Source organism: Suncus etruscus, chromosome 17, assembly GCF_024139225.1.
Source record: "Suncus etruscus isolate mSunEtr1 chromosome 17, mSunEtr1.pri.cur, whole genome shotgun sequence".
Classification (NCBI taxonomy): Eukaryota; Metazoa; Chordata; class Mammalia; order Eulipotyphla; family Soricidae; genus Suncus; species Suncus etruscus.
The window spans coordinates 40,705,348-40,718,938 of record NC_064864.1 but is presented as its reverse complement, the minus strand read 5'-3'; the positions used below and the strand labels follow the sequence as shown (position 1 = coordinate 40,718,938).

Here is a 13,591-nt window from a genome sequence, read left to right as displayed (position 1 = left end):
AGCATTTAAACACATCACTGACATAACATAATAAACTACAACAAAGTATTAAGCCAAATCAATAGCATATGTTAACTACACATTATGATTGTATCCCAGGAACACAGAGGTGAATCAACATAAAAAACCAATCATTTTAGACCTGGGACATAGCTCAAAGATATGTGCCTGCCTTACACGTTTAAGGCTTTTTGTTATTTTTTTGGGGGGAGGGCCCGCACCCAGTGGTTTTCAGGGTTTACTGCTGACTGTGCCCAGGAAACACTATACAGACATACTTGGGGTATTGCATGGGATACCAGGGATCAAACCTCATTCCTGGCTCTGTGCTCAGGAGGACAAAATCAGTGCTGGGGAACCTAACCAGTATCAGCATCAAGCAAAGTAGACAACTTACCCTATGTGCTATCTTTCTGGCCTCTGGCTAGCTGATTTTTGACAGTGACTTAAGGATTATTTCCAGTGGGTAAAGAACTGTTCTTTCAATAAGATAGTAGGTCAACCACATAAACTACATGAAAAGAATGAAGCTGGAGAGATAGTACAGTCAGTATGTCAGGCACTTGCCCTATATGCAACCAACCTGGGTTAGCTCTCCTATGGTTCTCTGAGCAACACCAGGAGAGACTCCTGAGACCAGAGTCGGGAGTAATTTCTGAACAGTGCTGAAAATAAAAAGAAATAAGTTGGATTCTTATCCTCACAAAGGAAAGTATATAATTCTACATTAAAAAAAAAAACTTAAAAAATAGGGGCCAGAGCAATAATATAGATGGTACAGTGCTTCCTCTGCAGGTGGCTGATCCAGATTCAATCCCCGGCATCATATTGCCCTCTAAATCCACCAGGAGTGATTCCGGAGTGCAGAGCCAAGAGTAACCTCTGAGCATCACCAGGTACAGCACCCACCCCCCCAAAAAAAACAAAAGCTTTAGAAGAAGAAATAGGTAAATCTTTGAGACACTAGCATGGCAATGAATTCTGATAGGCCTGGCTTTCGAATGGTACCCTATGGTAATTCGTAGGCTCTGTGTTCAAGGAATAATGTCAGGGACTGAACCAGGGACTGCCACACAAGAAACATAACATCAGTTAGTTGAGCTATCACTCCTGCCCAGAAATGGAGACTTAAAGACTGGAGAAACAAATCAAGGGTGTAGAGCACATAATTTGTGTGTATGAGGCCTGGTATACAATCCCCAAAGCCTCAGTGGGTCAGAACCCTTGAGCACAGGTAGGAGCAATCCCGGCATACTGTCAGATGTGGCCCAAGAACAAAATTGCTATAATTTAAAAATCATAAAATGAAAAACCCCACAAGAGACCATTTTGCAAGTCATATAAGTCAAGAGTCTAGTATACAGAATATAAAGACTCATAAAATTGAGCCAAAAAATAGTACAGTAAGTAGGTCATTTACTATGGATGCTGCCAACCCAAATTTGAACCCTGGCACCACACATAGGTCCCCAATCCCTACCATGAATGTTCCTGAGTCCTTCTGGTGTGGCCCAAAAGAAACAAACAGAAAAGATAGCCCTTTTCTGGGGCGGGAGCAATGGCACAAGTGGTAAGGTGTCCACCTTGCCAGTGCTAGGGACGGACTGCAGTTTGATCCCCCTGCATCCCATATGGTCCCCCAAGCCAGGAGCGATTTCTGAGCGCATAGCCAAAAGTAACCCCTGAGTGTCACCGGGTGTGGCCCAAAAACAAAAACAAACAAATCTAAAAAGATAGCCCTTTTGATAAAAATGATCAAATTGGGGTTAAAATAATAGTACAGAGTGGGACATTTATTTGTCCTAATGTGGCAGACTTGGGGGATCAATTCTTGACACCCCATATGGGTCCCCTAACCCTATCAGGAGTAATTCCTGAGTGAAGAGCCATTAGTGACACCTGAACATCACTGGGATGGCCCCAAAACAAACTTATTTATAATTTTTGGGCCACACTCAGTGGGCAATGCTCAGGGGTTACTCCTGGCTCTGCAATAAAATAATCACTTCTGACCTCTTATCTACTAAGGATAAGAACACATCAATTTTATAATACACCCTGAACGTTTGTCACGGGGACTCAACTTAGACTCCATGTGACTGAACCCCAGACCCCAATTGTAGAAATAATACAGTTCCCGGCAACAGCACCAGGAATCAAACACACTCCAGGGAGTGCCTTATACCACCCTGGCACTAACAGCTAGATCTAAGAGCAGGTTGTCCTACCTCATCACTTAATGGTAAGATGAAATCAGAAGACTAAGTTCTTGATATGTGCAAATATCAAGATCACAAATTACAGAAGACAACTGCAACTAGACAGAGCTTTTCCTGGATCAAAAAAAAAACCAAAAAACAAAAAACAAAAACAAACAAACAAAAAAACCCTAACCTAGGCTTCAGCCTAGGATATGAACAAAAACCAAGATCTCTAATTACAGAGGTCTGAATTTGACAACTACGACTGAGCAGAACTTCTGAAATCATAAGGAAATGCTACATCCTATGCTTCGTCCTAAAATCTGTGCAAAAAGATCACTAACTACTGAAAACTGACTACAATTGTAACAGAGCAGAACTTCTAGAGAACCATAAAAAGACTCTATCCTCGACTTCGTCCTATGACCTGTGCAAATACCAATTATAGAGTTGTCAGCCACAACTGAGCAGAATATTTCCTGGCACCATAAAGACTTTGGGGTTCAATAATGAGCATATCTGGAGCCTGTAGTTCCCATGACAGTATGTTTCAAGGGTGGAGAAACCCTGTATCTCTTAGGCCAAGAGAATTCCTTCTCAAATTTTCCCAATACTACATAACTGTGCCTATGCAAAAACAACAACCAAAAAAAAAAAAAAAAAAAAAAAAAAGGCACAAAACCTTGCCATACCAGCCCTCTTTATTTTTTCTTTACTTTTGTGTGTTGTTGTTTAGTAGTTGTTTTTTGTGGCTGTTGTGTATTCTGTCATTGCTTCTTCTTCATTTCTTATTCCCCCCCCCCTTTTCTTCTTTTAAATTGATATTGATAGCTCTTAGATGGATTCCTCCCATCTTTCCCCTCCCCTACAGAACCACAGAACTTGAACCATTTTTTTCTTCCTCATAAGTTAAGGGGAGGGGAGGAGAAAGTGAATGGTACCAGGAGAAAACAGTCACATGAACATTGAGTGGAAATAAATAATGATCAGGCCTAAATATCAAACCCAAAGTCAACGACAACAGAATCTAGATCTACAAGTTATATACAAAGGGGACCGATTACACTAGTAGTCCAGGGGACAAAGGAGGGAAATATGGGGTGCATGCTGGGAACAAGGATGAAGGGAGGTCAACACTGGTTGTGATTCACTGTCACTATGTACCTTAAATATAACTGTAAAAGATTTGTAATTCACATGGGTCTCAATAAAAATTACTTAAAAAAAATCACTTCTGGCAGGCTTGGGGGGATCGCATGAAATGCTGGAGATCGAACACAGGTAGGCTGCATGCAAGGCAAATGCCTACCTGCTGTGCTATCGCTAACCCTATAAAATGAAAGAAACTTAAAGTAGACCATACCAATGACTTAGAACCAGACTAACTCAAATTTTCAACTAAGCCCTTGTTAAGAAATATTTAACATTCACAGGGCTGGAGCAGAGGCTCAGGCAGTAGGGCATTTGGCTTGCATGCGCTAACCTAGGACGGATCACCTGTATGGTTCAATCCCCCTAAGCCAGGGGCAATTTCTGAGCGCATAGCCAGGAGTAACCCTGTCTGTGGCCCAAAAACTTGAAAGAAAAGAAAAAAAAAAGAAAGAAATATTTAACATTCTAAAGCTAGAAGAGAAACAAATGGCATATCAACAAACTTGCTATGTCATTTTTAAGATTTGTCCTACATAAAGATTTGTCTTATACACACAGATAACAGTTCTGAACGCTTTATTTAACTTTAGATATTCTAAATACCTGTATATCTTTGCACTTAGGTATTAAGGTGAAAATACAGAAAACTCCCAGTTGCTCAGTTTTATTTTTTCTAAGTGTGATCTTTCTATTGTTTTTAAGGGGTTCTGGGGGTAGGGGCCATTCCCATTTGTGCTCAGAGCTTACTCCTGGCTCAGCTTAGAGGACCTTATGGAATGCTGCAAACAGAACCCATTAGGTTCATACAAGTTACCCACCTTGCCTGCTGCACTATCTCTCAAGGTGAGAGATCTCATTACTTAATGTAATGAGATCTCATTACTTTTATAATGACACAAAGATATTATTTGCCTTTCACTGTTCATTTTTGTCTTCACTGTGGAACTTTCTGAACACAACAGAATCTATCATTGCTTTTGATTGCTTTGCATTGTAAGTTACTGTGTTCTTAGGTTTAAGCTATCTCTTTAAAATTTCAAATACATAAAATGTAGGCAGGGCCACATAAACAAGATGTTATTTTTTATGTACCTCATTATTTAAAAATATAAAGTAATCTTGGAACTACAATGAAACCTGCTGAAGCAAAATGCTTTGTACTTCAAATCTGTTGAAGGCACAAAAGCAAAGTATTTGGTTTCCCTAGGGAAATCCTCTTTTTCTAAACAAAAATTTTTACTTTGCTTATAAACAGCTTATTTTGTTTTGTTTTGGTTTTGCCCCTTTTTGGTTTTTGGGCCACAACCAGTGACACTAAGGGGTTACTATTGGTTATGTGCTCAGAAATCGCTCATGGGTTGGGGGACCCTATGAGATGCTGGGGATCTAACCCAGGTTCAACCTGGGTCAGACATGTGCAAGGCAAATGCCGCTGTGGTATCACTCTGGCCTCTATTTTGTTTTTGTTTTTAGGGCCATACCTAGTGGTGCTCAGAGGCTACTCCTGATCTGCTCAGAAGTACTACTGCCAGTGTTCAGGGGACAGTTTGTAATGTCAAGAATTGAATCTAGCCAGGCCTCCCCCTTTGCAAAGTATGTCCTCAACCTGTTGAGTAATCTCATCAGCCAATGGATGGATTCCCCCTGTCCCCTCCCCTAGAGTTCTCCACATAATCAATTGAGGATTTGTTTCTTTGGGATGGATGCTCATGTGGCAGGTCAGTGGACCACTTTTGGTGATAACACAGCTCTAGGATTTTTGCTTTTGCAAAAATCTTTAAGTTTCAACCTCCTTAATTCCTTTTGTCTTGTTCTTGCATGCTTGCTCTTATCCTTCATAAGTATCAAAAGCCAAATTTCTTCATACCCCCATATCCTTAGAATATCAATGCACACTCACTTTTTCTAGATTCTCCTTTCTAACCCTTGAAGAATTTCTACATTGATTTGAGTACAATTACGTGCTGAGAGAGATAAAAGTGAGGGGGTAGGGAGACTTGGATCAATAATACAGTGGGTAAGGTGCTTGCCTTGCAAGCGGCAGCTGACTTGGGTCCTGAGTACCACCAGGAGTGATTTCAGAGTGCAGAGCCAGAAGTAAGCCCTAAGCACCTACGTATTCCTTAACACTTGAGAACCTCTGTAATCATCTTGTTCTGCCTCATAAATTGAGGGGGAAATAATGGATGGTACTAAGACCAAACAGGCGTATGAACATTGAGTAGAAATAAAAAAATGATCAGACTTAAACATCAAATCCAAAGCCAATGACAACAGAATCAATACACAATCTACAACAAGCTAGACAAAGAGGGGAGGGACCACTTATTCTAGCAGCCCAGGGGTCAAAGAAGGGGGATATGGGATGCATGCTGGGAAAGGGGTGGAGGGAGGACAACACTGGTGGTGGGAATGCCCCTGATTCAATGTCAATATCTACCTAAAATATTACTGTGAAGGATGTAATTCACTTTGGTCAAAATAAAAATTATTAAAAAAAAGAATTACCTGAGACTCCCTTAACTATAAATTACCTGAGACTCCCTTAACTATAAATAACTCCTACAAAGACAAATGTAGACCTTGATCTTAAATTTTTTCCACTAGAGGCTAAGCCAATAGTAAGTAGGTAGGGTGTTCACCTTAAAAGGAATGACCTGGTTTCAATCCCTGGCATCCCATACAATCTCCTGAGCACCACTAGGAATGATTTCTGAGTACAGAGCCAAGAGTAATCCCTGAGCATTGCTGGGTGGCACAAAAACAAAACAAAACATTTTTTCCACTAGTGAGACCTTTTTGCCTGAAAAAGCAACACAAGTGAATATTGCTACAAACACCTTAGAATCACTACTATAGTTAGCTCTAAATTCATTTTTAGTCATTCCATATTCATTCCATATGGCATCATCACCCTGAGTTAAATAAGCTAAATTCTAGAAGTTGTTCATAACCTTCCTATACTATTCCTTTATGAAAAACAAACCATGCTTAAAACAATCCACTCCAATTATAACTTAAAGACAATTTGTCACAAAATGCGTATTAAAGGTCTATAAATCTGAAGTTTTAAATATGTATAAGTTTTGTTACAAATGAGACAAAATTATTAGATAAGAATATAAGTTTTAAATATTATGTTTTACATTATATAATAATGTACGTTATATGTATATGTTATATTATTTATATACTACTATATGTATATATGTATATACTATGTATGTTATACTATTTTATATTGGTCTCTGCAATAGATTTTGCTAAAAAACTACTACTCAAGAGGATAGAACAATGGGCTAAGCACATATTTTTTGCATACCAGGCCTGGGTACAAGTCCCTGTATCACATGATCCACCAGCACTAATGGGAGCAACCCAAATGCATGACTCGGTGTAACTCAAAATGGGAGATGGTGGCGAGGTAGCAGCAGCTGCCACTCAAGAAAATAAATTTTCAAGACAAAATGGGAGAAACTAATTGCACAAAATATTACCTGATGAGTCAGGTATAGCTCAAAGGGCTAGTGTACTACTTTTCATGGAGATCTAGGTTCAATCTCCCAAAACCACATGGTCTCCTGCGCATAGCTCGGAACACCACCAAAAAAGCTCTGAGCTTAAACACTGCTGGAATATGACTAAAAACTAAAACAAAACAAAACAAAAATAAAACTTCAGATCTGATAAAAAAAAAACTGTGATCCAAATCTCAACAGCAATCCCAATTACAAACTTGGATAGCATCAAAAAAGAAACACAGATTGGCAAACAAGGATATGAAAGATATTCAGCATATATCATTAGATAATTATGAACTAAAATGAGATACTAATATACATCTATTCAAATGCCCAAAATCATAACAGAAAACATCAAATTCTAGTGAAACAACAAGAACACATTAACTTCTTATAGAAAAGCAAAATGAGGGTCTGGAGCAGTAGCACAGCAGGGAAGGTGCTTCCCTTGCATAGGGTTCTATCCCTGGCATCCAAAATCACATGATCCCCCAAGCACCACCAGGAGTAACTCCTGAGCATCAATAAGTATGCACCCCATCCCTAAAAATAAAAGAAAAGCAAAATGAGATTGAAGAGAGCTTGATAAAATTTCTTAAAAATTTAATACACACCTCCCAATTACCAGCAATTGCAATTCTTGGTAACCTGCTAAAAAGAATTTAGGTGGGGCTAGAGTGATAGCACAGAGGTGGGTGGTTGCCTTACATGCAGCTGGCTCAGGATGGACCTGAATTCGAGCCCAAGCATTCCACATGGTCCCCTAAGCCTGCCAAGAGCAATTTCTGAGCACAGAGCCAAAAGTAACCCCTGAGCACTGCAGAGTGGACCCAAAAACTTAAAAAAAAAAAAAAAAAAAAGGAATTTAGTTTATAAAAAAAGTACACATAAACTATGGTGCCTAAAAATAGAAAAAGGCAAACCAAAAAAAGAAAACAAACCCGGGGCTGGAGAAATAGGACAGGAAGTAAAACACTTGGACACAATTAACAGGGAACAAAGTTTGATTCCTGGTACCCAATATAATCCTTCAAGCCTTGCCAGGAGAGATCTCTGAGCTCTAAGTCAAGAGTTAATAAGCACTAAGCATCTCTAGTGCAGCAAAAACCAAAAGTACACAGATGTTTAATACAGCTTTATTCCTAATTCTTTCAAACTTGGAAATTAACCAAGGTATCTTTCTGAGGTTGAACTCAGATACATTTAAATATTATTTAGTACTAGAAGAAATGAATTATCTAGACGTGTTATGAAGGAAATTCAGATACATACAACTAAGTGAGAAAAGCCAATATGAAGATTATAACGGATTCTTATTAAGGATGATATGCAGCATCCTCCTAAAAAGAAAACTATGCATATAGTTAGAAAAGAGTAATGGAGGAACAGATGAATAGGGAGAACACAGAAACCTTTTAACAGTAAAATTATTCTAGAAATTCCAGTGTGTCTACAGAATGTGCAATAACAAGAGTGAACCCTAATGTTTCACTGTGGTATAAGATGTGAATATTGAGCAACTTATATGTACATGGAAATAGATGTCCATGAGGAACCTCAATATAATTTTCTCAGGTATGCTGTGAACCTAACACTACTTTAAAATAAACGTCCGTAGGGCTGGAGAAATAGTACAGTGGGCAGAGTGCCTGCCTTGCATCTGGTAGACCCAGGTTCAATCCCCAGTACCCTGTATGTTCCTCTAACCAGGGGTCTCAAACGGGCCGCAAACGGCCCTCCATACAACATTTTGTGGCCCTGCCCTAGAGGAATCTTTTTTTGTTTTGTTTTGTTTTAGTTGTTTGGGTCACACCCCCCAATGTTCAAGGCTTACTACTGACTTTGCACTCAAGGATCAATTCGACTTTGCCTCCTGCGGCCCCCAGGTAAATTGAGTTTGAGACCCCTGCCACTGCCAGGGGTGATTCCTGTGTGTAGAGTGAGGAATAAGCCATAAGCATTGTTAGGTGAAGCAATTCCCAAATTTAAAAGGTAATGTCTGGGGCCCTTTTAAAGCATACTCCTCCAATGTAGCCAACCTAATCCCTAGCTCATGGTTCCCTGGACAAGCATCACTATGGGAAATCTCGGAGATCCCACCTCTGGTACCACAGCATATACCCTGGAGGCAATCCCCCAAGTACCACTGGAATGGCCTAAGTAATCCCTGACATTTAGCACCACACATCATCAGACCATCAGGCCTTTGAACTTAACTGCTGACCCAGTAGGTCAAGAATCTCAGGGAGCAAGCCCTAGGCCTTGGAGCAAAATAATTTTGAGGAGGGGCCGAAGAGATAGCATAGTGGTAGGGCATTTTGCCTTGCAAGCAGCTGACCCAGGACCAAAAGTAGTTCTAGTTCCCGCATCCCAAATGGTCCCGTGCCTGCCAGGAGCAATTTCTGAGCAGAGGGCCAGGAGTAACCCCTGGGCACTGCTGGGTGTGTCCCCCTAAAAATTGGGGAGTCCTCCCACAATTTTTAAAATGAAACAAGGTTTACTAACCTTGAAAACTTATCAAACCAAATACTAAATATTTTAGGTATCGCAGGTTACTGCTGTTTCATTTTTTTTTTTTAAGTAAAAACAACTTTTTACAAAAGTAACTTAAACCCTAAAACCCTGTCCCAGGTGTGCCTTTCTTAAGTTTCCTTTAGAAATTAAGATGGGGTTAGGGGCCCGGAGAGATAGCACAGCAGTGTTTGCCTTGCAAGCAGCCGATCCAGGACCAAAGGTGGTTGGTTTGAATCCCAGTGTCCCATATGGTTCCCTGTGCCTGCCAGGAGCTATTTCTGAGCAGACAGCCAAGAGTAACCCCTGAGCACTGCTGGGAGTGACCCAAAAACCAAAAAAAAAAAAAAAAAATAAGATGGGGTTAGAAAAATAGATGGGCACATAATTTGCATGTGGGATGCCTAGGCCTGATCCCCAGCACTACTAGGTCCCTTGAGCACTGAGTAATCAAGAACAGACACAAGTATAGCCATGAATGGTCCAAAATAAAAGCAGAAACAAAAGCCAGAGAAAAAGCAAAGCAGGTAGGGTGCTTGCCTTGCACAAGGCTGATCGGGATGAACCCCTGGTGACCCATATAGGCCCCAGAGCTGTATTGAAATGATCCCTGAGTGTAGAGCCAGGAATAAGTTTAGGAACTACCAGGTGTGACCCCAGCCTCAAATAAAAAAAATTAAATGCAAATATCCTAAGGTATCCCTGAATCAATGAATATACTTATTACCTATACATCTAGAATAACATTTGTTCTATACGTACTTCAAGGGAGAAGTGAGAGTCATCGATTTATGTTCAGTAATTGACCAAAGGAGCAAAAGAATTAAATCAGTTTAAGTAGTCTCCAACAAAAATATAAACTAAAAGATGGCCTTAAATAAAGATAGTACAGGGTATGTGCTTGTCTTGAACACAGCTGACCTAGATTCAATCCTGACACCCCAGATAGTCCCCCAAGCCTGCTAGGAATGATCTCTGAGCAGAGCCAGGAGTAAGCTCTGAGCATGGGGAATGTGTGCAAAGAAGCAAGAATAATTAAATTATATTTGTGTCTGAAGACCAGCTAGCATCACGGTCATCTATATATTAACCTCATTAGAATTCCAAGGGGGAAGAAAAGAAAATTCAAAATATATAATTAGAGACTAATAGTATAAGATTACTAAAATGTATTAAAAAGAAAATCAATAATGCCTTTTGGGACAGTACAGTTTAAATCAAATAGAGTAAAACCAATATCTGTAAAAAAAAAATCTAACCGATTCCTTAAGAATGTTTAACAGTTAACAGTCCAGTAACTGAGCAATTTAAAAAGGAAAACATCTGAAGCAACTGAAATACCATCAGTTCATAGAGGGGGCAGAGGGTAGGGTGGGGTGTGGACCACACCCAGCTGTGCTCAGGGGCTATATAAGGTACAGGGGATGAAATCCAAGTCAGCCACATGCAAGGCCTTATTCACTGTACTCTCTCATCCCAAACTAATATATTAGGCAACATATTAAGCATGTAGACAAATTTATAAAGAAGCAGTTTTAAAAACTTGTGTAGGTTAAGTGCACTGTGAAATACAATTTTTTTAACATGGCTTTTGTATCAGCACTTGTGGTTTTACAGGCTTACCTTATTTCAGTCATTTTACATTCTGAGAATAATCATGATTTTAAAAACTATGTAATACACATTAGCAATAATCTCTAGCCATGATAACTATGATAAGCTTCTGGTCTTGGGCTGAATGTTCACTCTGAATTCATGACTATAATAAAATTGTGGGAAATATAAGAAAGGCAGAATGCAGCCACTGCCTACAGTGATTCAGAACAGACTATGCAATCAAACCGTAGTGATGACTCCTTTTGTACTATGTGATCTTGGAAAAAATTTATTTTCTCAATGCCTCATCTGTAAAATAACAACATATTACATCATAAAGTTTTTTTGGTTTTTATTTGCACATTTTTGGGGGGTCACATCCAGCAGCGCTCAGGGGTTACTCCTAGCTCTACGCTCAGAAATCGCTCCTGGCAGGCTAGGAAGACCATATGGGATGCCGAGATTCGAACCACCATCCTTCTGCATGGAAGGCAAATGCCTTACCTCCATGCTATCTCTCCAGGCATTTTTTGATGAAATGAATTAGTAGTTGAAAAATCAGATCAGTATCTGGCATGCTAAATTCTATAAGCCGCATTTACAAAAAAGCTATACAGGGGCCAGAGAGATAGCACAACAGGACCAAAGGTGGTTGGTTCAAACCCCAGCATCCCATATGGTCCTCTGTGCCTGCCAGGAGCTATTCCAGAGCAGATAGCCAGGAGTAACCTCTGAGCACCGCCGGGTTTGGCCCAAAACCAAAAAAAAAAAAAAAAAAAAAAGCTATACAAAACATTATACTAATGAAGTAAATATTCAGTCAGTGAACAATACTAGGACAATGAAGAAATTCTCAGCAGCTATCATAAATGATATTTAGTATTTAGCAGTATTATATCTGTAAATAAATACTACGTGGACGATATTTAAAAACAAATTCCTGAGCTGGTGCGATAAAGCAGCGATAAGGCGTTTTGCCTTGCATGGGGCTGACCCAAGACAGACCTGGGTTATATCTCTGGCATCCCATAAGGTCCCCCAAGCCAGGAGCAATTTCTGAGCACATAGCCAAGAGTAACCCCTGAGCATCACCAGGTATGACCCTAAAAACAAAAAAAGAATTCCTTATTTTCTTCTCCAAACATGCCCTACTCAGTCTTTCCCTTCTTGGTTAATGACAAATCCACATACACTTTCAATTGTTTGAATCAAAATCTCTAGAGTTCAGAGGCCAGAGAGATAACACAGCGGTAGGACGTTTGCCTTGCAAGCAGCTGACCCAGGACCAACAATGGTTTGAATCTCAGCATCCCATATGGTCGGTCCTCCGTGCCTGCCAGGAGCGATTTCTGAGCAGAGAGCCAGAAGTAGCCCCTGGATGCTGCCAGGTGTGTCCCAAAAACCAAAAGCCAAACAAACAAAAAACAAAAACAAAAAAAACAAAACCCAAAAATCTCTAGAGTTTTTATATCCTTTCTCCCAATAAGAAACCATAAGAAAATTATATTGAACCTACCAATCCCAACCAACCTGTGTATACAAAGTCCTAACTACCTGTTTATTTTATTACTGGTACTTACAGTAATAGAATACACTTACAACCAGTACAACCAGTACTAACTGGTACAACCAGCACCAATTACCTGGTACAAATGCCATTTACCCGGACTACTGCTGTATTTCCAACTTGTTGTCTATTATATTACTATTGTGCCCTTCCCTCACCCCATTTCCCTGTTCTGAGGGAATTTGACCAGGAACCTCATACAAGCTTGGCAAATGTTCTACATTTGAACCATATCCCCAAACCATGAGGTTGCCTTTAAAAAAAAAATTTGAGCACATGGTTTACAAACTGTTAGAAGGGATTCATACATAAACTCCTTCCATTATTGTCCCAAGCCACCCCCGCCATTAAATTTTCTACTGCAGACAAGTTTCTGTTGCCTTTCGGCCTTTGTTATTCCCCTACTCTGTTTCTTCATATCCCTTCTTGTAAGAGATCACTCTGCCATTTGCCTCTGACAGATTTCACTCAGCATGATACTTTCTGGCTCCATTCATGTGGTAGCAAATTTCATGACTTCATTTTACTTTTTTCTTAACTATAGTATTCCATATTGTGTGTGTGGGCTGTGGGAGGGGTTGACAGGGGGTGGGTATATAGGTATAAGTGGGTGAGTTTGGGGGGTGGTTTTTAGGCTACTGTGAATAGTGCTGCACAAAAAGAAGAGTGCAGATATCTCTTCTAATAAATATTTGAACTGTTGTGGTAGATGACCAGAAATGGAATTTCTGGATCATATGGAAGTGCAAGTACTAGTTTTCTGAGGTATTTCTATTGTTTTTCCAAAAGGTTGGACCAGGAGACAACCTACCAGCAGGGTCCCTTTTTTCCCATATACACACCTACATTAGTTGTTTTTGCTCTTTGTAATAAGAGTTAAGTCTTATGGATGTGAGACATCTCATTGTTTTATTTTCTTTTAAGTGAGCAAAGCATTTTTTCATATATCTTCAGTAAGAAGTAAAAAAGGTACATATCCGGCCCCCTTCTCCAAAAGAAATCAGTAAAGGGGTCGGAGAAATAGCATGGAGGTAGGGCGTTTG

At 39.8% G+C, this 13,591-nt stretch overlaps 1 protein-coding gene across 1 annotated transcript in view; it reads right to left on the bottom strand.

The window, feature by feature from the left end:
* LCOR (ligand dependent nuclear receptor corepressor) overlaps nt 1-13,591 on the bottom strand; it is a 117,449-nt gene that overhangs the window by 78,510 nt on the left and 25,348 nt on the right. The window lies entirely within an intron of this gene.